Source organism: Leopardus geoffroyi, chromosome B1 (assembly GCF_018350155.1).
Source record: "Leopardus geoffroyi isolate Oge1 chromosome B1, O.geoffroyi_Oge1_pat1.0, whole genome shotgun sequence".
Taxonomy (NCBI): Eukaryota; Metazoa; Chordata; class Mammalia; order Carnivora; family Felidae; genus Leopardus; species Leopardus geoffroyi.
In genome coordinates, this window is record NC_059327.1 from 89,892,920 (window position 1) to 89,920,636 (window position 27,717).

Genomic DNA, 27,717 nt, shown 5'->3' on the forward strand with positions numbered 1-27,717 from the left:
ACAGTGAGCATTTTAATACCATTTTACAGTAATTCATTCCAAAAACCGAGGTGAAACTCTGTCAATACACGCACCTGTCATTAGTTAATACTTAAACACTAAAACTATCTAAATGGTTTTTTGAATTCATAAAACATCCAAAACTTTGTTTATTGAAGATATGGTTATTACATAATAAAAATAAAAAGGAAAAAAGGGTACATTTCCTTATTGATAAATACTCACATGGGACTCAATAGTTTTTACTGCTTTGGCACGGGATCATGTGCTGCTATAAAGTCTGTGCTAACTAAGGAATTAAGCACACAGGAATCTCAAACTAATTTGAATGATGAATGATCATGTTTTTGTTCAAGGAGAGGAATCATAAAGAACAATCAGGCCATTGGTGTGTTTTGCATAGAAATTAACCTTGTTTGAAGTTCTGATTCATTTCCATAGTTTATAAGATGTATTTGGAGTAAATAAAGTTTTCTATCAAAACAAATCCCCAGGCCAAAATAACACCCAGTGTTCACTTGTCAGGAAGACATCCATTCCTATGAGCAAAACTGCTGAATTTTCAATGTGCTTGATTGTACTATTTTCAGATCACACATTGACAAGCATTTTGCCCTGAAGATGGTATGGTCAAGCCTGTTTAAAATTCATAGATATTTTTCTCCTTACCAAGATGAATAGCTCAGCATTGAACATTTTATGTAGGTTAAAGCACCCCTCCCCATATTTTAAATGTTCCCGGCACCCTTCTCATCATGCAACCTGAACAACTTTGACAACATGTCTCTACTTACCAGAATCTCATTACTACTAAGGTACACCATTTAATTTAAGATTTGCAGACAGTGTTGTTCTCTTGCACGTGAAATTTTCCTTTCCCTGTAAACTTGTGGACTGAGATTCATTGATTTGAAGTTAATCTTTTATACTTCCCTGTAAATATATACAACATTATAAAATATTGATCTAGAATATTGATCTTTAAGTATTCAAATTGAATTTTTATAAAGTTTAAGCCTTTCATAAAATAGATAACGTTATTTTCCAAACTCGTTAGGGTAAATTCTTTAAAACTTCGTACGGAAAACGCTGTGTGAGTATTGTTTAGCTGGTTTTGCAGACCCTTCACAAAGGAACACCCTTTTTTATTTGTAATGAAATGAAGGTCGATCAGTTAATTATGACAAACCTTGAGACTTTTAAAGATTACTAAAGCTCACGATTAAAACCTTTGGGAATAGGATAGTCTGGAAATAGGACTTTGTGGACCACATAGATTTAAATATTTATTAGTAAGCATACATACTTACATCTACTAAAAGGATATACAATGGATTACTACAGTGAATGTTTTTCTCCATCTGTAAAGAAAAAGAGAAGAATCCCTTGTCACTATGGTTTAAAGAAAAGACTGAAAAGCAAACATTTGCGTGTTTAAACTAAATGAATGGAGTGTCCAGAGTGGAAGTGTGACAATTGTTATGATCATGTTTCTGTTAAAGTGAACATCCTAATATGCCATGCAGAAAAGTGTCCAAGTTCTCCAGATTTTTAAATTCTTCAAGTAAAGCCAAAACTCTTTTTTTTAATTAAATAAAATCATTACATTGGTTTTGTATTGCTGTATGAAAAATCACCTCAAAACTTAGTGCCTTAAACAACATTCATTTGATAGTTCACGTTTCTGTAGGTCAGAAGTCAGTGGCATTAAAATTTTCTGCCTATTGTCTCCTACATGTGAAATCAAGGTGTTGATTAGATTGGACTCTTATTTGGAGGTTCTGGGGAAGAATTTGCTGCAGGGTGCATTTAGATTTTTGTTAGAATTCATTTCCTTGTGGCTATAGTATGTGGTTGCTGTTTCCTTGCTGGCTGTCAGCTGGGGATTATACTTAGAACCTAGAGGTCACTCACATTCCTCATTTTGTAAGTGAGACCTCTCCATCTGTACGTGAGCAATTTCAGGTCAAATCCTTCTCACACTTAGAATCTCTCTGAATTTCTCTTCTGCTACCAGATGGAGAAAATTACAATGTGGGACATTCCTCTTAGAAGGTTCCTGTGATTAGACTGTGCTCACCCAGACAATCTCATTATTGATTAATTAAAGGTTAGCCAGCTAAGCCAAGTTGCTTATATCTGAAAAATTTCTCCCACCAGAAAAATCTCTTTTGCCATGTAAGGTAACTTATGATCATGATTGTGATATCCATCATATTTTAGTCTTAGAATTAAGAAGGGAGTCTTGGTAGAATTCTGCCTACCACAGTTCCCTAAGACACTTGTGGGTCAATTTGTATTTTTATTTATTTTATTTACTTATTGCTGGGGAATATAGAGCTATGATTTAGACCTCTGACAGCAGAATTTTTGCCCTTGTCCAACCTGTGTCTTACTCATTCTAGGAATGCCCTGATATCTGCTACCATTTCTCTGGGATATGGCATGGGTCTTGCCCAACATCATTCTCGTTTTTAAAATGTTACCTATTTGCTTTAATGTTTTCATTTTACAGTTGGTGAACTTTAAATCTTCAAATATTAATGAGCACTTATGTTTCTTAAGGATAACATTTCTTTTACATCAGTTATCACCCTGTGATATACTCTGCAAAAAGCTGGCCGCCTGGATCTTTGGAAATTCTGGAAACGGCTGTGGCCTGTTCTTTGGTTCTCCAGTGTTCTTTCTGATAAAGAAACAATTAAGAAAACTTGTGTTTTCTGCACTGCTGGTTCTTTCCTTTTCTGGAGCAACTAGGAGTTTTACATTACACTTGCATTTTGACATGATGGACCATTTCTGATTTAAGACTTAAGTGAAAATGGATTCCTTTCTTCTCCAACCTCCTACAGCCTCCAACCCTTCACCATCTGTAGATGCCTTTGTGTATTACTTCACAGAAAAAGAAAGAAAAGTAAGATTCCATTAGTTGGAAAAGCCATCAACTTGTTATCAATGAGTCTGTCTCTTCCTGCATTCCCCACTTACACTGAATGACTCTTGTGTGTCAGGTACTGTTCTAGTCCATGGATACAAAGCTCTGGCCAAAAATATAATTCTCTTTCACTGCTTCAGTGGTTGCTGAACACAGCCGAAAATAAACAAAGAAACTGTGTATAATGTCAGGGTCGATAAGTATACGGAGAAAAAAGATAATAAAGGTGGAAGAGGAAGAGAAAGTAGTATCCTGGTGGGATGGAGAGAGTTGTTCTCTTAAATTCCAAGTTCAGGCAAAGACTTGGGAGAAGACATTAAGGGGATGAGGAAAAGAACAGTCAGGATTTCTGTGGGAGAAACTGCAGTCAGAAAACAGCGAACCCAAAGCTATGACATTGAAGTGAGCCTCATGTACTTAAAGAAAAGTTTGGAGATCCATGTGGCTACAATGAAGTATGGAGACAGAAAATGTAACAGAAACCTGGATTATTTAGGGACACGTCTCACACACTCTTTCTGTCTCTCTGAAAAATAAAAAGTAAAGTTAAAAAAAAAAACTGAACGATTACTGGGAGTACTCTTTTGAAACACATTGTAGAATGCAAATGGCAGAAGCAGGGAGATGAGTTGGACACTTTATCCAGGCTATGTGCTAGTCTATATTGCTATCATATGCTTGTTTTGTTTTGTTTTGTTTTAAATTTTAATTTCAGTCTAGTCGACATTCAGTCTTATATCAGTTTCAGGTGTACCATCTACTGATTTGTCAATTCTTTGCATTACTCAGTGCTCATCATGGTAAGTGTACTCTTAATCCTTCTAAGCCCTGAACTATTGCTCTATTTAAAATTATTAAGAACCTACCGTGTCCTCTCCATGTAAAGTTTGAACCCCTTAAAATGATATACATAATCATTCATGATCTGATCACTTTGCTTCTCCATGGATAATTTTATAATCCTTTATACCTTCTTTGATAGCATGTATGATAATAAAATCAATCATTTTCTATGTTTTTATTTCTGGTCACATACATAAGTCCATGACTGAATTATATTAGGCATGTTATACTGATTTTGGCCAGACAAAAATCATTGGTCCATATTGGTATATGTATATAGTTAAATATATATTTATAATTGCCTATACTTATCCTTATTCAGTAGAATCGTAATTATTATTGCTTACATCAACTAGAATCACTTATAGCTCTTTACATTACAAAAATACATTTTTGTTTCAAGCTGAATACTAAATGTGTTAAAGAAAATATAAAATTAACAGTAAGTGTGCTTTCTTGTATGCTGGGTTGAAAAATATGTACACTGAATGCTGATTCTCATATTGTTCACTATAAAATGAGCAATATAAATTTGATCCCTTTTAAATCACATTTAGGAAGATAGGTTACTGAGATAACAAATTGCCATCATTATGGTTTGGCTTCATCTGTAAGGGAGTTCCATACTGGGATTTGGAAGACAGCTCTAAGATCTGGTGTACTTTCTAATGCATTGAAAGCCACGGTGGGATTTATTTCTTCAGAGACATTGCTCATGTCCACGAAGCTTCATGTCATGAAGCAAGAGCAGCTGAGTTTACTCTATTACAGAGCCTTGAAATAAATTGTTGTGACCCACATAACTTGCATTCTCTTTCAGAAATGTATAGAATTTCTCAAGGGATCTTGTGAAATGCTGCAGAATGCCGAAGAGTTTATATGTCTAGGCGATAAGACCTATAGATTCATACAGAAAAAAAAAAATGATACAGATATTAAGGGAAGGGGAAATTGGGCATTTGAGGTCTCCTTGGTGTGATAAGAATGCTGAGCTGAGTAGCCATGTGAGTCACATCTAACGTGCCATATATTTTTTCTCTTCATCTGAAATGAAAGAGTTGACCTGATTATCTGGTATTTAACAGAACATCATAAAGCCAGAGATCCAGTATTAAAACTTTCAAATCAGAAAACACTATTAGTGCATTATTTGGTTTTGTATATAGTATGAGGAAAAATATTTTTCCTCAAACCTATATGCTGATTTTGAGAGAAATAGATGCATGAAAGTATAACCATGTGGATATTTTGAGTTGCAACTTTGTACCAAGTTATATATCATTTTTTTTTTCTCTTTACCTAAAACATGTTTTTAAATGTAACACCGAGAAATAGGTCTTTTCCTTCTTACCTTATCAATTATATTGAATTTGTTTAATTAAACACAGTTTGCATTATATGTCATCATAGGTTGGCTAGTCATCCATCGATCCATCCATCCATCCATCCATTTAAATAAGTAGATACAGGGGCGCCTGGGTGGCGCAGTCGGTTAAGTGTCCGACTTCAGCCAGGTCACGATCTCGCGGTCCGTGAGTTCGAGCCCCGCGTCGGGCTCTGGGCTGATGGCTCAGAGCCTGGAGCCTGTTTCCGATTCTGTGTCTCCCTCTCTCTCTGCCCCTCCCCCGTTCATGCTCTGTCTCTCTCTATCCCAAAAATAAATAAACGTTGAAAAAAAAATTTAAAAAAATAAATAAAAAAATAAATAAGTAGATACATAGTCTACATAGATTGTCTATGTACATAGATAGATGCATAAATATTCCACCAACATAGATAGATGCATAGTTAGATGATAGATTGGATAACGGGTAACAACAAAACTACAGTATGTTCACTTTGAATTCTCTCCATGCTCCAAGATGGCTCACCACTTGTGTGAGGGGGTGGGAAGGAGGAAAAAGAGAATGTGAAAAGCATTCTTACTCTGTTTAAGTAAAGATTTGCCAAAGTCTGATTACCAGTTACCATTTTTCAGGAGACAGTTCTGTGGCAAGAAAGTCTAGGAAGTATAATCTTTACCTTTATTAACATGTGAACAGCTAAATTTCAGGGTTTTGCTGCTAAATATGAAAGAATGGATGGATTTGGGGACTATCTGGCAATCTATGCAAAACCTATGTGCATAGATTGATGAAGATAGTATGCCAAAGAATAATAATTATGGCAAAATACCAAATGTGGAACTGAAGGAATTCAAACAGTGATCTAGAATCATTAAACTATTTACTTTAATAATCAATAGCGTCTGTTATTTCTCTTCTCTTCTTAAGCATGTCTTTGGAAATATATTGAGATCGCGGTATAAGTCATTAGTGCCATTTTATATTTCACTCATATCTTTCCTCTTTTTTTCCCCTTTGTTCTGTGTTTTGGAGAAAGTCTTAAATTAGCTCTTCCAGTGAATAATTCTCAGCCTGTGTCTGTTTTGTTGTTCAATACATTGAGGAGTGCAATTTAAAAATGAGCATCAGGGGCGCCTGGGTGGCGCAGTCGGTTAAGCGTCCGACTTTAGCCAGATCACGATCTCGCGGGCCGTGAGTTCGAGCACCGCATCAGGCTCTGGGCTGATGGCTCAGAGCCTGGAGCCTGTTTCCGATTCTGTGTCTCCTTCTCTCTCTGCCCCTCCCCCGTTCATGCTCTGTCTCTCTCTGTCCCAAAAATAAATAAACGTTGAAAAAAATTTTTAAATAAAAATGAGCATCATATGGTTGAACTAAAACTTTTATCGAGCCTTATTGTCTTCGTTTATTTATTTTTTTATTTTTTTTTTCAATGTTTATTTATTTTGGGGACAGAGAGAGACAGAGCATGAATGGGGGAGGGGCAGAGAGAGAGGGAGACACAGAATCCGAAACAGGCCCCAGGCTCCGAGCCATCAGCCCAGAGCCCGACGCGGGGCTCGAACTCACGGACCGCGAGATCGTGACCTGGCTGAAGTCGGACGCTCAACCGACTGCGCCACCCAGGCGCCCCTGTCTTCGTTTATTTTAATGAACACAACACTTTTCCTAATCTTATTAATCATATTTAGTTTAGAGCTTTAATTTTGTTCTCCATATTAACTATCTTAGCTAATATAATAAATTAATTCTCAAGGATTAATTTTGTTGATTTCAATGTTCTCAAACTACTGACTTCCCTAAAATAATTGCTCACCACATTTTTTAAAAGGCCAGTTTAACCAGATTAGGAAATTCGAGTCTGATTTCTCAGTCCAGGTAAGTATCCTTGTTTGCATGATAGCCCATGCTGAATCTGATTACAGACGCTTTACTTCCAGAGTATGTATGCTCAAGTACTAAAGTGGCTATCGTAGACAATCAAGTCTGGAAACAGGATCAAAGGATGACACTTTGGGCCTTGTCAAACACCTCTAGTGTCAGCATTATCTCTGCATTTGTGGGGACTCTCTTGACAGACAGCTTGACCTAGGGCCTGCCTCTGGTCTGGGTTTCATGGTGAATTCAGCTACTTTAAAATGTGAGAAAATGCTTGGTGGTTTTTATTGCCTATGATTAATTTCTTAGGAGAATTTCTTAGGAGAAACCCAGCGCTGAGTTTCTTTCCTTAGGGCAGAGTTTCTCAAGTTCAGTAATATTTGGGGTCAAATAATTCTTTGTTGTGAAGGGCAATTTTGGAAATTGTATGCTATTTAGTAGTGTCAAAATGCCAGGAGCACCCAGCATCCTTGTCTCTATGTCAAATGTCTTTAGGAGGAAAAAAACAAACAACAATCCAGTTGAAAATCACTGCTTTAGGATTCTATGGGGGGAAGTTTGTGGCAAGATATGTTGTTTCTCTCTGGGCTACTAGGCACCTCACTTCTAATTTTGTGTCTGTTATTTTGTTTTCAGGAAATTCTAATACATCTTCCCACTGGAAACCACTGTTCCAGAGTTTTCCAATTACATGCTTTTACTTGATTAACCACACACTGCCATTTTATAATACTATGTTCTTTTCTTAGAATTCTTTTCCCCTTGAATTCTACAGACCATTCTCTCTTTGTTTTACTTCTACCTCATGTGTTCTTTTCTCCCAGCGTTTTCCCTGTTCCAATACTCTAGAACCTTTTCTCAATCACCAGTTGGCCTTTTGATATTTCTGCTCTGCTGTCATAGCACCTGGTGTCTAAATACTTAGAGTGTGGTTTATGGAGTATAACAGCCTGAATGGAAAACGTCTGGCTTTCAGCAAGTCTAAAACTATCTAAGACTCACTTTTTCTTCTATAAGGTACAGGTTAGTAACAGACACCTCATAATGGTAATTTTTTAAAAAATGATACACACAATTCAGTTAATACTTTTAACACAGATCCTGATACATAATAAGTACTCCATAAATGAATTGTGTTTGTGTAGTGCATACTATTTTCCATTGGAATTGAAGATTTGCTTGCTAGATTCTCAGTTTTTTTGAGGGTCAAGTTTTTGATTTTTTTTTAGATACGTTATTCCAAATTGGTAACATAGTGTCGGGTCCATAAGAAGATGTTGAATAATATATATGTATATACATGATCCATATACATGTATACATAGATATATCTGTGTGTACATATTTGTACATGTATATATATGTATGTATATGTATATATGTATATATGTATATATGTATATATGTATATATATGTATATATAATATATGTATATATGTATATGTATGTATATATAATATGTATGTATATATAATATGTATATATGTATATATATGTATATATAATATGTATGTATATGTATGTATGTATATATGTATATATATGTATATATAATATATGTATATATGTATATATATGTATATATAATAGAATTACCTAAGCCTGAAATTAACAATAATTAAAATAATTAAAGATAAAAAATTCTTACATTTGAAAAAAAATCCTATTTTCACTATCTACTAGAAAAATATTTACACATTTAACAAAAAAATGGAAATGTTCAAAACACCCACTTAAGAAGGCCCTTAAATGTAAAGCAACAATATAATAATAATGATATTAGTAGTATAGTAAATGTATTTTCAGTTCTGTGCAACAGTAATTAATTGTAAAAGATTTTCCAAGAGTATGGAGCATTCAAAAAAACGTTTTAATTTTTTTTTTAATTTTTACTTATTTTTGAGAGAGAAACAGAGAGACAGAGATCATGAGTGGGGGAGGGGCAGAGAGAGAGGAAGACAGAATCTGAGCAGGTTCCAGGCTCTGACCTGTCAGCACAAAGCCCAATGTGGGGCTTGAACTCAAGAACCGTGAGATCATGACCTGAGTGGAAGCCTGACGCTCAACCAACTGAGCTACCCAGACACCCCAATGTTGATTTTTGAGAGAGAGATAGAGTTCGAGTGGGGGAGAGGCAAGAAAAGGGGGAGGCAGAATCCAAGGCAGGCTCTAGCCTCTGAGCTGTCAGCACAGAGCCTGATGCAGGGCTCGAATTCATGGACTGGGAGATCATGACCTGAGCCAATGTCGGATGCTTAACCGACTGAGCCACCCAAGTGCCCCTATGGGTATGGAGCATTCAAATATAAGCCAGACACATCCCCTATTGTAAGTAGTTCAAAATATAGAGAAACAAATCATTTATTGAAAAAAATTACCTCTATTACCAGGTAGATAGATTGGAAGAGAATATTCTTGGAATACGAAGACAAGAGAGATTAATTTACCCATAGAAAATTGGAGGTCTCTTTTTTTTTCCTTCCCCTCCCCCATGGGTTTCTGTTAAGTTTCTCAGGATCCACATAAGAGTGAAAACATATGGTATCTGTCTTTCTCTGTATGGCTTATTTCACTTAGCATCACACTCTCCAGTTCCATCCACATTGCTACAAAGGTTAGAGTGGGAGAGAGCCAAAGCATAAGAGATTCTTAAAAACTGAGAACAAACTGAGGGCTGATGGGGGGTGGGTGATGGGTATTGAGGAGGGCACCTGCTGGGAAGAACACTGGGTGTTGTATGGAAACCAATTTGACAATAAATTTCATATATTTAAAAAAAAGAAAAGAAAAGAAAATTGGAGGTCTCAGGTAAACTCAATCTTGTCAATTTGACTCAAGTTTGACAACTGTTTTATTTTTAAAATAAAAAGCACATCAACTGTAGGAAATAACTTGAGTAAATTCATTGAGTTGTGGAAATGCAGTTCATATCCATAAAAGTAGTTCAGGGTGGATGAGTGTAAACTTAGTGAAAAGAAACAGTGTAAAGAGAAGGCCAGAGCAATTATAACAGGTTTCTAGTGGACATTGAATTTAGCATACAGACTAGTTTAATCATTCTTACTTAGGTATTGCTGGGGTAGTGAGAGAACCACGAACAAGGGAATTATGAGATATGAATTATCTGGATTTATACTGCTAAGTGTCAGATGGTGTGATATCTGTATTCATTGAAATAAAAACTGGAGGTGAGGAAGCAAGATGGAGACTTTCGCCAAACTGTGTTCTGGAATGAAAGAATGATAAGGTAAATTGAGAGACACTTATTAGTTTATATATTGCATGCACGTGCTGCAAGATTACTGGCCATTATAAAAGTCTACAAAGTTAATATTATGGGAAAAAGAAAAATGTTATTATTAGGAGTAATTCTATACAAATACCTTTAAGGAAATATTTTGATAGATTTTGCTCACCTAGAAGAGAAAGGGACAAAGACACGGATGATTATGGTTAAATGAAAAAGATCTTTGCAAAACATCATAAACTTTTAATTATAACTTGTTATAGTAGAAGCTGATGGAAAAGTTATATGCTTTAAAAGTCTACCAATAATGTTTTCCTAATGTTTCATAATGTTCGTATGTTTACCAGCAATTTCTAGCAATCTGTATTGGTGAAGAATAAATATGAAAATAACACAATCATCCTATAAAGGTTGGAATAACTTTCCCTGATTGTTGTTTTATTTGACACTATGTCATGAAGTTTATATTAACATTAGTAATGCCAAACTTTTTTGCAGACAGATGAGATACCATAATGTATTTAATGATATCTTGACAGTATGTTGATGATTGCATTGCAACATTTATATGGGAAGATAAGCATTTTTAATCTGCTGTCAGATTAAACCAGTTGGAGAAAAATGCGCTTGAATGTTCCACTGTTACTTTCTATGCCTTTGACATCAAGCTTTAGAACAGCAAAATTCAGTAAATGATAGCCTGTTAACTTTCAGATGTTTGTAAAGAAATATGTGATTCAATTAAATTTTCCAAAGCTTATTTCTGTAGGCAAAATACATTATCAGTTGCTGGATGTCTGTTGACACAAATATAAAGTCATAGTTATGGTTACATACTTATTTGAACACACTATCTCTTTTAACAAATGGACTTTAGTTTTAGAACTGTTTTAAGTGCACCTCAAAATTGAGCTGAAAGTACAGATATTTCCTTATATTCTTGCCCCCACACATTTACAGCCTCTTCCACTATTCACACACCCCCAACAGAGTGGGAAATTTGGTATAATCAATAAACCTACACTGACACATCATTATCGCCAAGAATCCATAGTTTACATTACACACCTTTAATGCATATTCTGTAAGTTTGGACAAATACATGATGACGTGTATCCACTATCATAGCGACATACAGAGAAGCTTCACTCCCTAAAAATCCTTGGTGCACCACTTATTCATTCCTCATTCCCCTCTCTCAGCTCTTTTTAAATGGTGTGAAAAATAAGATGATGATCACTCAGACAGCAATGGTAAAAAATAAGAAAGGTAGAATGGATAAAATGAAGTAAATGACAGTCACTCTTATTGAAGTGATGAATTAATGTAATTTTAGTTTAAAAAATCGTTGATTAACTGTATTATATAGATCAGCATATCTTTGTGGTGATTTCATGCTTTTATTAAATGGAAGTTTTCAAATTATAACTCATTGTAACCATTTTTTTTTTAATTTTTTTTTTCAACGTTTATTTATTTTTTTGGGGACAGAGAGAGCATGAACGGGGGAGGGGCAGAGGGAGAGGGAGACACAGAATCGGAAACAGGCTCCAGGCTCTGAGCCATCAGCCCAGAGCCCGACGCGGGGCTCGAACTCACGGACCGTGAGATCGTGACCTGGCTGAAGTCGGACGCTTAACCGACTGCGCCACCCAGGCGCCCCACCATTATTTTTTTTTAAAGGAGATAGAAGTTTATTGGATACCCTGCAAGGAAGCAGTGGGCGAGACAGCAGAGGAGAGGCTGTCTGCCTTATTGAGACCATTCATATTCCAGAACGATAAAGATGAAAAGTACAATCTGAAAAAAGATAGCATATCTACAGTGCTATATGCCTTTGTCGTTTTAACAATATTCCAGGTATTTTTATATTTTGTGAGTAAATGAACAAATCATTTGGAACATCAAAGGAGTTCATTCAATTGCAAGTAGTGTTGCCATTTATTTTAGTTGGAAAATGAATATTTATTTTAATGTAGATTAGAATTAATTTTCATTTCTGTTTTAGTCATCCATAAAACCATGTATGAAATATAGCAAAAAGAGAAAACAGAGTAACTCAATGTCATATAATCTGTCTCAGACAGATGCTATTTGTTTAAGTGTATTTTCTTTAATGTTGCCTTTGGAACATGAGTCTGCCAAGACATAATTTTCCTCAAAACTTAATCATAGTTCTTTCAAACACCAAAGTTAAAAATAACTGCTACTTTTTTGTATTTATTTTGGCCTAACTGAATTCCACAAAGGTTTTAATGTAGTTTACCAGGTAACTATAACATTAAAAAAAAAAAAACACCATGTTAAAATCTGAAAAAGTAACATAGACATAGCTTTGAGGACTTAGAAAAAAAGTAAATTTAATTATGAGTCCCACTCAATGTAAAATTTGGGCAGCAATGTTTTATTCTCTTCATCTGAGCTTTTAAAGCAGAACAGGAATCACAATAATTTGTATGATTGATGTTGAATAAAATGAAAGTCATTTCTAGCTGATTCCCAAGAGAGACCTTCAAAGCACATCAGTTATTTAAACGATTTTGTTCTCTTTCTCGGTCTCAGACTAACTCAAGTCACCAACATCTTGCCTGTGGACTAATAAAACATTTTCCTGTTGGTCTTTTCATCCACTTTTTACTATTCTTCTACACACACATAGCAGTATGTTCTCCACACAGAAGTGTGATCCTTTTAGAATGAGCAGATTTTGTATGATTGCTTCCCAGAAAACTTCCAATGGTTATCTCAAACCCTTGGAATGCAATATGAACTTCTTACTCTGACTTGTATGTTCTCACGTTATGAGGCTATTGAAGACCACTGTGGCTCAAATAACACATCCCATCTCTTCCATTCCAGTCATATTGAACCTTTCTACCACTCTAGAACACTTCACAAAACTCTTAAATCGAGGACTCGACACATGCTATGACAGAAACATGAAACCCTCTTCTTTTTTCTTTTAAAACAAACATTTATTTATTTGTTTGTTTGTTTGTTTGTTTATATTTTGAGGGGGAGGGGAAATGGGAGAGGCAAAGAGAGAATTCCAAGAAGGCAGGCTCTGCGCTGTCATCACAGAGCCCAAGGAGGGGCTCACTGTCAGGACCATGAGATGATGATCTGAGCTGAAATCAAGAGTTGGCCACTTACCCGACTGAGCCACCAAGGAGCCCCGCATGAAACACTTTTAATTCTGATATGCAAATGTCTCACTTCCTTGTTTCCTATCTGAAGTGTCAGGAGTCTTTCCTTACAAACCTGTATTTTCAAAAAGCAACCTCAGTGGAGCCTTGTGCAAACATCATCTCAGTGAAACCTCTGACCACCCTGGCTCGCCCTGTCCAAATTCCTCTATTTATATATCTTCATGGCATTCATTTCCTTCTAATATACTTTTTCACTTATTATTTTTTCTGTGTTTGTCTCTCTCTCTCTGTCTACTAGAATGAAAGCTTCTTGTGGGAACGAATTTTTTACTCCTTTGTTCCATACGGTGTCGCCAGTGCCTGTCACAGTGTATAGCACTTTGTAGGTGTTCAACAGACATTTGTTGGCTGAATGAAAAAACTAAATTTTTTTTTAATTTTTTAATGTTTACTTATGTATTTATGTATTTATTTATTTATTTATTTATTATATGAAATTTATTGTCAAATTGGTTTCCTACAACACCCAGTGCTCATCCCAAAAGGTGCCCTCCTCAATACCCATCACCCACCCTCTCCTCCCTCCCACCCCCCATCAACCCTCAGTTTGTTCTCAGTTTTTAACAGTCTCTTATGCTTTGGCTCTCTCCCACTCTAACCTCTTTTTTTTTTTTTCTTTTTTTTTTTTTTCTTTTTTTCCTCCCCCTCCCCCATGGATTCCTCTTAAGTTTCTCAGGATCCACATAAGAGTGAAACCATATGGTATCTGTCTTTTTCTGTATGGCTTATTTCACTTAGCATCACACTCTCCAGTTCCATCCACGTTGCTACAAAAGGCCATATTTCATTTTTTCTCATTGCCACGTAGTATTCCATTGTGTATATAAACCACAATTTCTTTATCCATTCATCAATTGATGGACATTTAGGCTCTTTCCATAATTTGGCTATTGTTGAGAGTGCTGCTATGAACATTGGGGTACAAGTGCCCCTATGCATCAGTACTCCTGTATCCCTTGGATAAATTCCTAGCAGTGCTATTGCTGGGTCATAGGGTAGGTCTATTTTTAATTTTCTGAGGAACCTCCACACTGCTTTCCAGAGTGGCTGAACCAATTTGCATTCCCACCAACAGTGCAAGAGGGTTCCCGTTTCTCCACATCCTCGCCAGCATCTATAGTCTCCTGATTTGTTCATTTTGGCCACTCTGACTGGCGTGAGGTGATACCTGAGTGTGGTTTTGATTTGTATTTCCCTGATAAGGAGCGACGCTGAACATCTTTTCATGTGCCTATTGGCCATCCGGATGTCTTCTTTAGAGAAGTGTCTATTCATGTTTTCTGCCCATTTCTTCACTGGGTTATTTGTTTTTCGGGTGTGGAGTTTGGTGAGCTCTTTATAGATTTTGGATACTAGCCCTTTGTCCGATATGTCATTTGCAAATATCTTTTCCCATTCCGTTGGTTGCCTTTTAGTTTTGTTGGTTGTTTCCTTTGCTGTGCAGAAGCTTTTTATCTTCATAAGGTCCCAGTAATTCACGTTTGCTTTTAATTCCCTTGCCTTTGGGGATGTGTCGAGTAAGAGATTGCTACGGCTGAGGTCAGAGAGGTCTTTTCCTGCTTTCTCCTCTAAGGTTTTGATGGTTTCCTGTCTCACATTCAGGTCCTTTATCCATTTTGAGTTTATTTTTGTGAATGGTGTGAGGAAGTGGTCTAGTTTCAACCTTCTGCATATTGCTGTCCAGTTCTCCCAGCACCATTTGTTAAAGAGGCTGTCTTTTTTCCATTGGATGTTCTTTCCTGCTTTGTCAAAGATGAGTTGGCCATACGTTTGTGGGTCTAGTTATGGGGTTTCTATTCTATTCCATTGGTCTATGTGTCTGTTTTTGTGCCAATACCATGCTGTCTTGATGATGACAGCTTTGTAGTAGAGGCTAAAGTCTGGGATTGTGATGCCTCCTGCTTTGGTCTTCTTCTTCAAAATTCCTTTGGCTATTCGGGGCCTTTTGTGGTTCCATATGAATTTTAGGATTGCTTGTTCTAGTTTCGAGAAGAATGCTGGTGCAATTTTGATTGGGATCGCATTGAATGTGTAGATAGCTTTGGGTAGTATTGACATTTTGACAATATTTATTTTTCCAATCCATGAGCAGGGAATTTCTTTCCATTTCTTTAAATCTTCTTTAATTACCTTCATAAGCTTTCTATAGTTTTCAGCATACAGATCCTTTACATCTTTGGTTAGACTTATTCCTAGGTATTTTATGCTTCTTGGTGCAATTGTGAATGGGATCAGTTTCTTTATTTGTCTTTCTGTTGCTTCATTGTTAGTGTATAAGAATGCAACTGATTTCTGTACATTGATTTTGTATCCTGCAACTTTGCTGAATTCATGTATCAATTCTAGCAGACTTTTGGTGGAGTCTATCGGATTTTCCATGTATAATATCAGGTCATCTGCAAAAAGTGAAAGCTTGATTTCATCTTTGCCAATTTTGATGCCTTTGATTTCCTTTTGTTGTCTGATTGCTGATGCTAAAACTTCCAGCACTATGTTAAACAACAGCGGTGAGAGTGGGCATCCCTGTCGTGTTCCTGATCTCAGGGAAAAAGCTCTCAGTTTTTCCCCATTGAGGATGATGTTAGCTGTGGGCTTTTCATAAATGGCTTTTATGATCTTTAAGTATGTTCCTTCTATCCCGACTTTCTCAAGGGTTTTTATTAAGAAAGGGTGCTGGATTTTGTCGAAGGCCTTTTCTGCATCGATTGACAGGATCATATGGTTCTTCTCTTTTTTTTTGTTAATGTGATGTATCACGTTGATTGATTTGCGAATGTTGAACCAGCCCTGCATCCCAGGAATGAATCCCACTTGATCATGGTGAATAATTCTTTTTATATGCCGTTGAATTCGATTTGCTAGTATCTTATTGAGAATTTTTGCATCCATATTCATCAGGGATATTGGCCGGTAGTTCTCTTTTTTTACTGGGTCTCTGTCTGGTTTAGGAATCAAAGTAATACTGGCTTCATAGAATGAGTCTGGAAGTTTTCCTTCCCTTTCTATTTCTTGGAATAGCTTGAGAAGGATAGGTATTATCTCTGCTTTAAACGTCTGGTAGAACTCCCCTGGGAAGCCATCTGGTCCTGGACTCTTATTTGTTGGGAGATTTTTGATAACCGATTCAATTTCTTCGCTGGTGATGGGTCTGTTCAAGCTTTCTATTTCCTCCTGGTTGAGTTTTGGAAGAGTGTGGGTGTTCAGGAATTTGTCCATTTCTTCCAGGTTGTCCAATTTGTTGGCATATAATTTTTCATAGTATTCCCTGATAATTGTTTGTATCTCTGAGGGATTGGTTGTAATAATTCCATTTTCCTTCATAATTTTATCTATTTGGGTCATCTCCCTTTTCTTTTTGAGAAGCCTGGCTAGAGGTTTGTCAATTTTGTTTAGTTTTTCAAAAAACCAACTCTTGGTTTCGTTGATCTGCTCTACAGTTTTTTTAGACTCTATATTGTTTATTTCTGCTCTGATCTTTATTATTTCTCTTCTTCTGCTGGGTTTGGGGTGTCTTTGCTGTTCTGCTTCTATTTCCTTTAGGTGTGCTGTTAGATTTTGTATTTGGGATTTTTCTTGTTTCTTGAGATAGGCCTGGATTGCAATGTATTTTCCTCTCAGGACTGCCTTCGCTGCGTCCCAAAGCGTTTGGATTGTTGTATTTTCATTTTCGTTTGTTTCCATATATTTTTTAATTTCTTCTCTAATTGCCTGGTTGACCCACTCATTCGTTAGTAGGGTGTTCTTTAACCTCCATGCTTTTGGAGGTTTTCCAGACTTTTTTCTGTGGTTGATTTCAAGCTTCATAGCATTGTGGTCTGAAAGTATGCATGGTATAATTTCAATTCTGGTAAACTTATGAAGGGCTGTTTTGTGACCCAGTATATGATCTATCTTGGAGAATGTTCCATGTGCACTCGAGAAGAAAGTATATTCTGTTGCTTTGGGATGCAGAGTTCTAAATATATCTGTCAAGTCCATCTGATCCAATGTCTCATTCAGGGCCCTTGTTTCTTTACTGACCGTGTGTCTAGATGATCTATCCATTTCTGTAAGTGGGGTGTTAAAGTCCCCTGCAATGACCACATTCTTATCAATAAGGTTGCTTATGTTTATGAGTAGTTGTTTTATATATTTGGGGGCTCCGGTATTCGGCGCATAGACATTTATAATTGTTAGCTCTTCCTGATGGATAGACCCTGTAACTATTATATAATGTACTTCTTCATCTCTTGTTACAGCCTTTAATTTAAAGTCTAGTTTGTCTGATATAAGTATGGCTACTCCAGCTTTCTTTTGGCTTCCAGTAGCATGATAAATAGTTCTCCATCCCCTCACTCTCAATCTAAAGGTGTTCTCAGGTCTAAAATGAGTCTCTTGTAGACAGCAAATAGATGGGTCTTGTTTTTTTATCCATTCTGATACCTTATGTCTTTTGGTTGGCTCATTTAATCCATTTACATTCAGTGTTATTATAGAAAGATACGGGTTTAGAGTCATTGTGATGTCTGTATGTTTTATGCTTGTAGTGTTGTCTCTGGTACTTTGTCTCACAGGGTCCCCCTTAGGATCTCTTGTAGGGCTGGTTTAGTGGTGACAAATTCCTTCAGTTTTTGTTTGTTTGGGAAGACCTTTATCTCTCCTTCTATTCTAAATGACAGACTTGCTGGATAAAGGATTCTCGGCTGCATATTTTTTCTGTCTAGCACACTGAAAATCTCGTGCCAATTCTTTCTGGCCTGCCAAGTTTCAAAAGAGAGATCAGTCACGAGTCTTATAGGTCTCCCTTTATATGTGAGGGCACGTTTACCCCTTGCTGCTTTCAGAATTTTCTCTTTATCCTTGTATTTTGCCAGTTTCACTATGATATGTCGTGCAGAAGATCGATTCAAGTTACGTCTGAAGGGAGTTCTCTGTGCCTCTTGGATTTCAATGCCTTTTTCCTTCCCCAGTTCAGGGAAGTTCTCAGCTATTATTTCTTCAAGTACCCCTTCAGCACCTTTCCCTCTCTCTTCCTCCTCTGGGATACCAATTATGCGTATATTATTTCTTTTTAGTGTATCACTTAGTTCTCTAATTTTCCCCTCATTCTCCTGGATTTTTTTATCTCTCTTTTTCTCAGCTTCCTCTTTTTCCATAACTTTATCTTCTAGTTCACCTATTCTCTCCTCTGCCTCTTACTAAATTTTTTTTAAAGCAACCTTAGTCTTTCTCTCATCTATTACTACCCCACTTAGCTTTTCTATACAGCATTTAATGTGATCCGTTATTGTATGTTTATTGATTTTAATGTGTCCTCATTGGAATTAAGCCCTAGAAGCTAAGGGACTGTTTTTGTCTGTTTTGATGAGACCCTGGACATAAAGTAGTATCCAACATATATAAAAAAATCAATAAAATTTTAGCAAGTAATGCAAGAATTGATAATTGACACAAAACCATAGATTTTTTTTTTCTGGCACTTACAACTGAGACAATTTATTTTAAAGGCTTCTCATAAAGGAGAAGACAATGTTAATCACTATGTGCAATAATTTATCTAAATGGTTATAATGGTTGGTTTTGTAGAACTTTAAAAACTTTAATTTCAAAGCATAACTCAAGAGCAGAATACTTTGGGGGTAAGGCATGAAGGAAGGACATGCAAGACACGGTGATCTAAGTTGCATCTTGGTGCAATTCCAGCTTGATCCTTGCATAATAAATAATTATAAGAATGGTTGACGATACCCTTCATATGCTGTCTGAAAATATCTCTCGAAGGGGCTTTTGATCAAAGTTTGGCAATAAAAATTTGAGGTTACATTTTATGCAAGGACTTGGGAGTGCTTTGAATATAGCATTAAACCCAAACCAAGAGAAAAATGAATCATAAATCATATAAACATATTATTTAAAATATTTTCCATAATTTTGAAGTTTCTGTTCCAACTTGAAAATGATTACCACCTTTTTAATTGTCTATTATGGTTGGGAGCACTCCTTGTAGATCTTACCCGGCTTTTCAGCAGAAAAGACATCTTTCTATTAAAGAGTAATATTAAAAATGATGTATAAGTGTGGAGACACTCCAGACATTCTTTTATTCCATACTGGCAACTATTTCTGAATTTTAAATCTAATCCTAAAAGCCCCTCATGAGTCTATCTAAATAACTAAAATTCTTAAGTCTTAAATTCAAAATTTTAATGTTAGAAAAATAAATATAAAATTAAAAGCTATAGATTTTATGAAAAATAATATATTTTCTCCAACTTGCCTTTATAAATTTATTCCCAATTATTTTTTAATATAACCAAATCCTGAAGGTCAGTATCATTCTACATTATGCCCTAATTTTCTCATGGGAAATAAAAAAAGAAATGGCTCATCACTGGATTGGCCAAAGGTAATATGAGGCTTTGGAATTTATTCTAACAGTTAAAATGAAAATACTTTTATATCTGGATTAAATGGGAAATCCAAAGTTTACCTTAAAATAGTCATTTGTCTTATTAGGAAATTAATGCTGCAAATAATTCATCAATATTTAGGAATAGATCTTGATGATCTAAAGAAACAAATAAATTATAGTTGATATGTGCTAAAAATATCATGATAATTGATTTAAAATTTAAAATTTAAAATCAAATACTAATTTGATATTTTATTAGTGTGTTATTTTTAAGTACTGTTTTTATAGCTAACAAATATACTAAAATCAATTGTATTGTTTATATTTTTTTAGTATTAAATAGTTTTTTATTTGTTATGGAAACATCATTTTCACAAGATGCATCCCCAAAAAGGAGGAATTCTCTATAAAAGTGGTAATATGTCCACCATATTGCTCATTTTGGATAGTCATGGGCACATTAGCATGTTAAATGCTGTCAAAAATTGTATAAACACATATTCCAAAAACTGAGGCAGACAACTGCTCTACTTTCATGGATGTTATCTTGATTGCAAGGCAAAAGGAGAAATGGAAACAAAGGGAGGTTTCCTCTCACATACCCTACAAAATAAAAAAGAAGTTAATACAGACAGTTGTATAAGGCCTATTAAAAAAATAAAAACTACATAATATCGCTTTCTAATAGAGATGTATATTTGAAACCTATTACTAACAGCAAAATAGCTACCTGTTAAAGAACATTCAATATGCATTAGGTAGGGGTAAAGTTATTAAAATTGTGTATCACAGTTTAGTTTCCTACAATGCTACCAGATGGAGAAAATGAGGATTGATGATGTCAATTAACTTGGCCAAGGACAATCACCTAGACATTGGCAGAGCCTGGATTGGTTGACACCGAATTATAATTCCTAAACACTACAATACATGGTGTCTAGGATCCTAGGTAAATCTATGAGTTTGTCAAAGGTTTCTTGAATGTTAACTATGTGTCAAATAGTCTTCTAAATGCTGGTAGTTGAAAAGCCACAGTTTTAAGATCTAGTAACAAACCTGTTAACAGAAAAAACAAAAAAAGTCTAGCTTTTGTGGAGCTTAGTGGGGAGAGATATACAACACAATGAATAAATACAGCATTTCAGAAAATGGTAGATGCTCTGGAAATGAATAAAGCTAGATAAGTGAGATCAGGACTGAGAAGGCAAGGGTAGTGGTGGCAATAAGGAACACATTTTTGCAATTTAGAACGGAAAACTAGCAGTGAATTAATCATTCATATCACCTCTTATTCTGATAATAAAATATTAATCTATGAAGCAAGGAAAAAAGTAGAAAAAGGCATTTTTATTCATTTTGAATGCTGTTAAATATACAGAGATACTATAAAATTAACATTTTAGCCATTTTTAAGTGTATATTTCAGTAACATTAACTGCATTCACAATGTTGTGAATGATCACCACTACCCATCTTCAGAACATTTTTTTAAATTTTTTTTAATGTTTATTTATTTTTGAGACAGAGAGAGACAAAGCATGAACGGGGGAGGGTCAGAGAGAGGGAGACACAGAATCTGAAACAGGCTCCAGGCTCTGAGCTGTCAGCACAGAGCCCGACGCGGGGCTCGAACTCACGGACCGCGAGATCATGACCTGGGCCGAAGTCGGCCGTTTAACCGACTGAGCCACCCAGGCGCCCCGCAGAACATTTTTTATCAGAATATTTTTATCATCACAAAAACTCTTTGTCCATTAAATAATAATTTTCCATTTCCCCTCTCTCCAGTGGGTGGTAACAACTATTCTATTTTCTGTATCGTGAATTTGGCCTATTCTAATTACCTCATAAAAAAAAATGCACAATATTGGTCCTTTTGTGTCCAGCATAATATCCTTAATATTTATGTACCTTGTAGTATGTTGGAATTTCATTTCTTTCTAAGGTTGAATAATATTCCATTGTATATCTATCTATCTATTTCTATCTATCTATCTATACCTTATGTTGTTGCTCCATTCATCTATTGATGGACATTTGGGTTGTTGTATCTTTTGGATTTTTTTAATAATATTGCTGTGAATATGGATGTACAAATGTCTGTTTCAGTCCCTGCTTTAATTGTTGGATGGTATGTATTCAGAGGTGGAAATGTTGGATCTTATGGTAATACTATGTTTGTTTGTGTGTTTCTTTGTTTGTTTGTTTATTTATTTTGAGGAATCACCATACTTTTTCCACAGTGGGTGCACCATGTTACATGGTAGCAGCAATTCAAAGGGTTCCAATTTCACCACTACCTAACCAAACCTTGTTATTATTAGTTTTTGGGTTTTGTTTGTTTGTGTGTTTGTTTTGCATTTCCCTAATGATTTGTGATTTTGAACATCACTACATGTTCATTAAGCAGTATTTACATGTTACATGTGCTGTATACATGTGTATATCTTCTTTGAAGAGATGTCTATTCAAATCCTTTGCCCATTTTATAAGGAATTTATTGTTACTGTTGTTGTTTTTGCTGAGTTTTAGTACATACTGGAATTTAATCCTTTAACAGGTATATGACTTACAAATATTATTTCTATTCTGTGGGTTGCTGTTGTAGTCTGCTGATAATGTCCATTCATGCACAGAAGTTTAAACTTTGATGTGCTACATTTTTTTCCTTTTTTTCTTATTCTTTTTGTGCTATATCCAAGAATTAATAGTTGAATCCAATATGATGAATATTTTCTCTATGTTTTTCTCTAGTTTTATAATTTTAGCTCTTATGTTTAGGTATTTGATGCATTTTGAGTTAATTTTTGCACATAGTGTAAGGTATTATTCTTTTAAATAATGGTATTGTTTTCCCAGCACTATTTGACTTGCTTTCCCTTTGAAACATCTTAGCACATTTGTCAAAATAATTTAACCATGTATGTGAAGATTTATTTCTGGGTTCTCCATTCCATTCCCTCCCGTTCCATTCGTTTTCAAGTTAATCTTTATGCTAGTACATGGTTGTAATAAGTTTTGAAATTAGAAGTGTGATTAATTTATTTAACTTTGTTTTTCTTTTGATTTCTCTAGCTTTGTTATTTTTCAAGATTATTGGCTATTTGATGTGCCTTGAGATTCCACATGAATTTTAGGACGGTTTTTCTGTATCTGAAAAAAATGTTCATTGGGATTTTGATCATTTGTAATCACTGAGTAATATTGAGATCCGGACAATAATAAGTCTTCCAATTCATGAACATAGGATGTCTTTCCATTTATTCATTATTTACATTTAATTACCTACATAAGTGCCTTATGGTTTTCAGTGTACAGGTCATTTGTTTCCTTAAGTTCATTCTGAAGTACTTTATTCTTTTTGATGTTCTTGCTAAAGGAATTTTGTTAAATCTTCTTTTTGTGGTTTTCATTGTATAAAAATGCAACTGATTTTTACATGTTGATTTTCTATACTTAAAGTTTGCTTAATATATTTATTAGATCTAATAGTGGAGTGTGTGTGTGTGTGTGTAAGAGAGAGAGAGAGAGAGAAAGAGATCACTCTGGATGTTTCTATGAGGGTGTTTTTGCATGACATTAATAATTAAATCAATAGATTCTCAGTGAAGCAGTGACTGTCCATAATGTAGATGAGCCTCACTCAATTGTTTGAGACCTGAATAGAACAAAAGACTAACCTCTCCCAAGCAAGAGGGAATTCTGCCAATAGTCCTCAGATCAACTGCAACATTGGCTTTTCCCTGAGTTCCAGACTTCCAGCCTATCCTAAAAATTTTGGACTTATAAGCCTTCATAATTGCATGAGCCAATTTCTTATTTTTTTAATATGTTATCTATTCTTAAGAGAGAGAGACAGAGAGAGGGAGAGAGAGACCATTCATGAGCGAAGGAGGGACATGGAGAGAGGGGGACACAGAATCTGAAGCAGGCTCCAGGCTCTGAACTGTCAACACAGAGCCCTATGTGGGGCTCGAACTCACCAGCCGTGAGATCATGACCCTAGCCAAAATCGGATATCGGATGCTCAACCAACTAAGCCACGCAGGTGTCCCTTCTTTTTTAATTTCTTAAAATAAATATTTTTGTCTATACATATATATATATATGTATATATACATATATATACACATATATACATATATATATATATATACATATATATACACATATATACATATATATATACACACACACATCCCATTAGGTCTGTTTCTCTGGAAAAGCCTGACTAATACAAGCTCCAAATCTGGACTAGAAGAGATGTGGGCAACATGACAGCTATTTTAGGGCAAATATCAAATGCAGAGGCAATTTTGGGAGGCTTAACAATGCTAATCTATAGAACAAGAGGTCATAGTAGCAAACTCAAATGAAGCTGGAAAAGGATAGTAGGCTGTGTGACGTGGGCTATTGCTGCCACAGGAGACTAATGAGTGTTCTTGTGAGAGTAGTGATCAAATAATGAGCCCAGGGAAAAATCAATTTAATACATAAAGCAGGATTGTCAAGTAAAATAGTGACTCACAGGTTTGATACATCTGGAAACTGGAAAACTTTATTAGCTGCTCAGGGGATACATTTTCCTATATAAATAAAAAAGATATTAACAGGATAAACAAAATGATGAGAAGCAAAGAGTACATGCAGAAGATCCAGTACGTATATAAATAAATTCCAGATAGAAAGCACAGTGTAGACAAAAGAAACTAATCATCAAAGTAAAGTTAAAAAAAAATTAATGATTTGTAAACCCATACAAACCTATGAAATTATGGGACAATTAATGGATATAAGCTAATTCTTTCTAGTACACCCTCTGCACCACCACTCACATGCACACATGTAATGATAAAGTTTGCATGTTTTTTTAATTATCAGGATTAAAATAAGGCTAAAATATGAACTCCATGAGGCTAAAATATGGACATGATGACTCTCATATTTCATAATGAGAAAGTCACTTTTGTATGTAAAGTTGAAAATAATATTTGATGACTCCATTCCAGATACAAATGTATCTGTGAAAGTGTTTTAAAATTTTTATTTATTTATTTATTTATTTATTTATTTATTTTTAATATTTGTTTATTTTTGAGAGAAAGAGAGAGAGAGGGAGAGAGAGAGAGAATGTGAGCAGGGAAAGGGGAAGGGCAGGGAGAGAGGGGGACAGAGGATCTCAAGTGGACTCAGTGAGCTCAATGTGGGGCTTAAACTCACAAACCATGAGATTATGACCTGAGCTGAAGTTGGATGATCAACCAACTAAGCCATTCAGGTGCCCCTTATTATTATTTTAATTATTCACTGTGTCTACATCTGTATCTGTGTATATTTGTACTCATTCAGTTCCAGTTTATTTTGCTTTCCCATTAAATCTCAGAACAATAATTAGAAATATTCACATATATTTCCCACCCAGGAAAAATCAATGTAGGCAACATTCATGAACATTGTCTCATGAGCAGATGAAAGAATTTATTTATGCTTATACTTTTCACTACTACCCCTTTTAGCTATTATTGTTAATTATTATTACTTAATTAGTATTTTATTTATTGCTTTTTTGTAGTAAGCATTTATTATTTATACTAACACAAGTCATTATACTTTGGGGAAAATGTCTTATTGGGTATTTTACCCACAGGAAATCAAGAAAAAGACTAATAGCTCAGCAAAAAGAGACTTAGTATGAAATGTGAGAAACTTTTTAAAAAAATTTTTTAATGCTTAATTTATTTTTTTGAGTGAGAGAGAGAGACAGAGCTTGAGCAGGATAGGGGCAGAGAGAGAGGGAGACACAGAATCATTATTAGAGGATTAAAAAACTGAGTACTATGGGGCACCTGGGTGGCTCAATCAGTTAAGTATCTGATTCTTGATTAAGGTTCATGTCATGATCTTGTGGTTCACTGGTTCCAGTCCCACACTGGGCTCTGAGCTGGCAGTGTGGAGCCTGCTTGGGATTCTTCTCTCTGCCCCACTCTCTCCATCTCTTTCTCTCTCTCTCTCTCTCTCTCTCTCTCAAAATAAATGAATAAACTTAAAAAACAAAGACAAAACAAAACAAAATAATAGCGATAAAACCTGAGAACTATGGGTGGAAACCCTCATCAAACAGATAGTAATCAAGGTCACATTTCAAAGATCATAAAATGCAAGACTGGGCAAAAGAACATGACATTAAATGGAGGCACCATGTCTCTTATAACCCACAAGCAGCAGAATTGGTAGAAAGGGGAAAAAAAAGGAACATTAAAGCAGCAGATTAAATTGTTAATAGGTAAAAACACCATGGCCAGGGAGACTAAAGTACTATCCCAGTCTTTAAGACATTTGACTAATCAACCAGTAGGGCCTGTTGCCCCACATGCCAGACTGGGGCCCCTGCTGAGGCATCCAACACTATAAAGATGTGGAAGTTTTGGGAAGCAGCCCTGCCCTTATGTTCACTGTGAATCAATGTGCTATGCTGCTGAGAATACCAAACCCCATCAGACCTAGAAAAGGAATCATCAACTGGAATTTGCAGTGGAAGATCCCACCCTTGGGATCTTTGTACCCTTGAGTAAGCAGGATCGGCTCAATCTCTGTTGGGATCCTTTGTCCTGCTGCAATGGACTATACCTGAAATGGAACATCTACCATTGGAAGAGGAGAGAAGATAATAGTCCTGGTCTGGCATATCCTGCCCCCAGTCCATCTCCTCATTCCTGGCAGTGTTATCTCTCTTAGCCAACATGTATGGTATGCATAGCCAGGTTAGAATCCTAAAGCTACAGCCACATTAACATCTAAAGATTAGGCCACAAGTGTAATTCTTATAGAAGCAGAAGATCTGCCCATATACATTTCTACTAAATATCTGTCTTTTCAGCCTTGCACCTCTGCTGCTCCTGTGGTATCCAATCACAAGATGAAAAACTTTTGGAAATATCTTTGTACAACAGGCCTACTCATATGCTCATCAAAGAAATCAATCCAACTGTTGAGTGTTTGGGTCGCTACCCCTCTTTAGTTCCTGAGGATTTCCATGGTTGGTATCACCTCCACCCCAGGAAAGGGATTAAAAGACACTAAAATAGTATATTAAAGAATAAGCTACACTGGACATAGGTATTCTTTTTCTGTCAAACAAACTATAAAAGTAGTCTTTTATAATTATTTACCAAATTTTTACCAGAAGGATCCTGGAATACCACCATCGGAGCCGTGGGTGGTTATGCTCAGATCTGGAAGGGGTTTATATGGTTTGCCCAGGGTTATGGACCAAGTCACTCTAAGGAGAATCAACCCAATTATACTACAAATGTGGAGTGGATATCCCTGGAGCTATTTAGTCATCCTATCATATTAAGGGAGAATGACTGGTTTGGCACTGATTTGTTGTGACACCCAGGTATTTATGGGGTAGCACCAATGGAACCCCATGTTTGTATGGCCTAAATCTTCAGCCATTGATTCCACCTTCATGGTTGGGCTGCTGCACCCTGAGCTTGCCCTCGGCACAAGAAAGAATTTGCCCAGCAGTAACAATGGCTGTCAATCTCCCTCTCTTCAAGGCCATATGGACATGTTCTTTTACTGGTATGATCATTTGGCTGATGTCTTTGTTCCCTCCATAGGCCTGAAGGATGTTATAGCACACGATAGAAGCTCTTAATAAATTCACTCAGCAAGCCCTGAATGATAGCCAACAAAACTTGTCCTTATTAAACCCTGAAATGACTCTAATGAGAAAAGCTGTCCTCTAAAACAGGATGGCCTTGGACATTATTGCTACCTTACAAGGAGGCACCTATGCCATTATCCAAACAGAGCATTATGTGTTTGTATCTGATGAGTCTGTTAATGTATCATCTTTATTAAA

The 27,717-nt window shown here is 35.8% G+C and overlaps 1 long non-coding RNA gene across 2 annotated transcripts; it reads left to right on the plus strand.

Annotated features, from left to right (window-relative positions):
• Positions 1 to 7,865: 7,865 nt before the first annotated feature.
• Positions 7,866 to 26,958, plus strand: LOC123583012. Of its 2 annotated transcripts, none has more exons than XR_006704698.1 (3): positions 7,866 to 8,022; positions 11,931 to 12,107; positions 26,725 to 26,958. It is a non-coding gene; the product is annotated as an uncharacterized LOC123583012 (long non-coding RNA). The 2 variants fall into 2 exon arrangements; XR_006704699.1 differs by lacking the exon at positions 7,866 to 8,022 and adding an exon at positions 10,075 to 10,247.
• Positions 26,959 to 27,717: the final 759 nt, after the last annotated feature.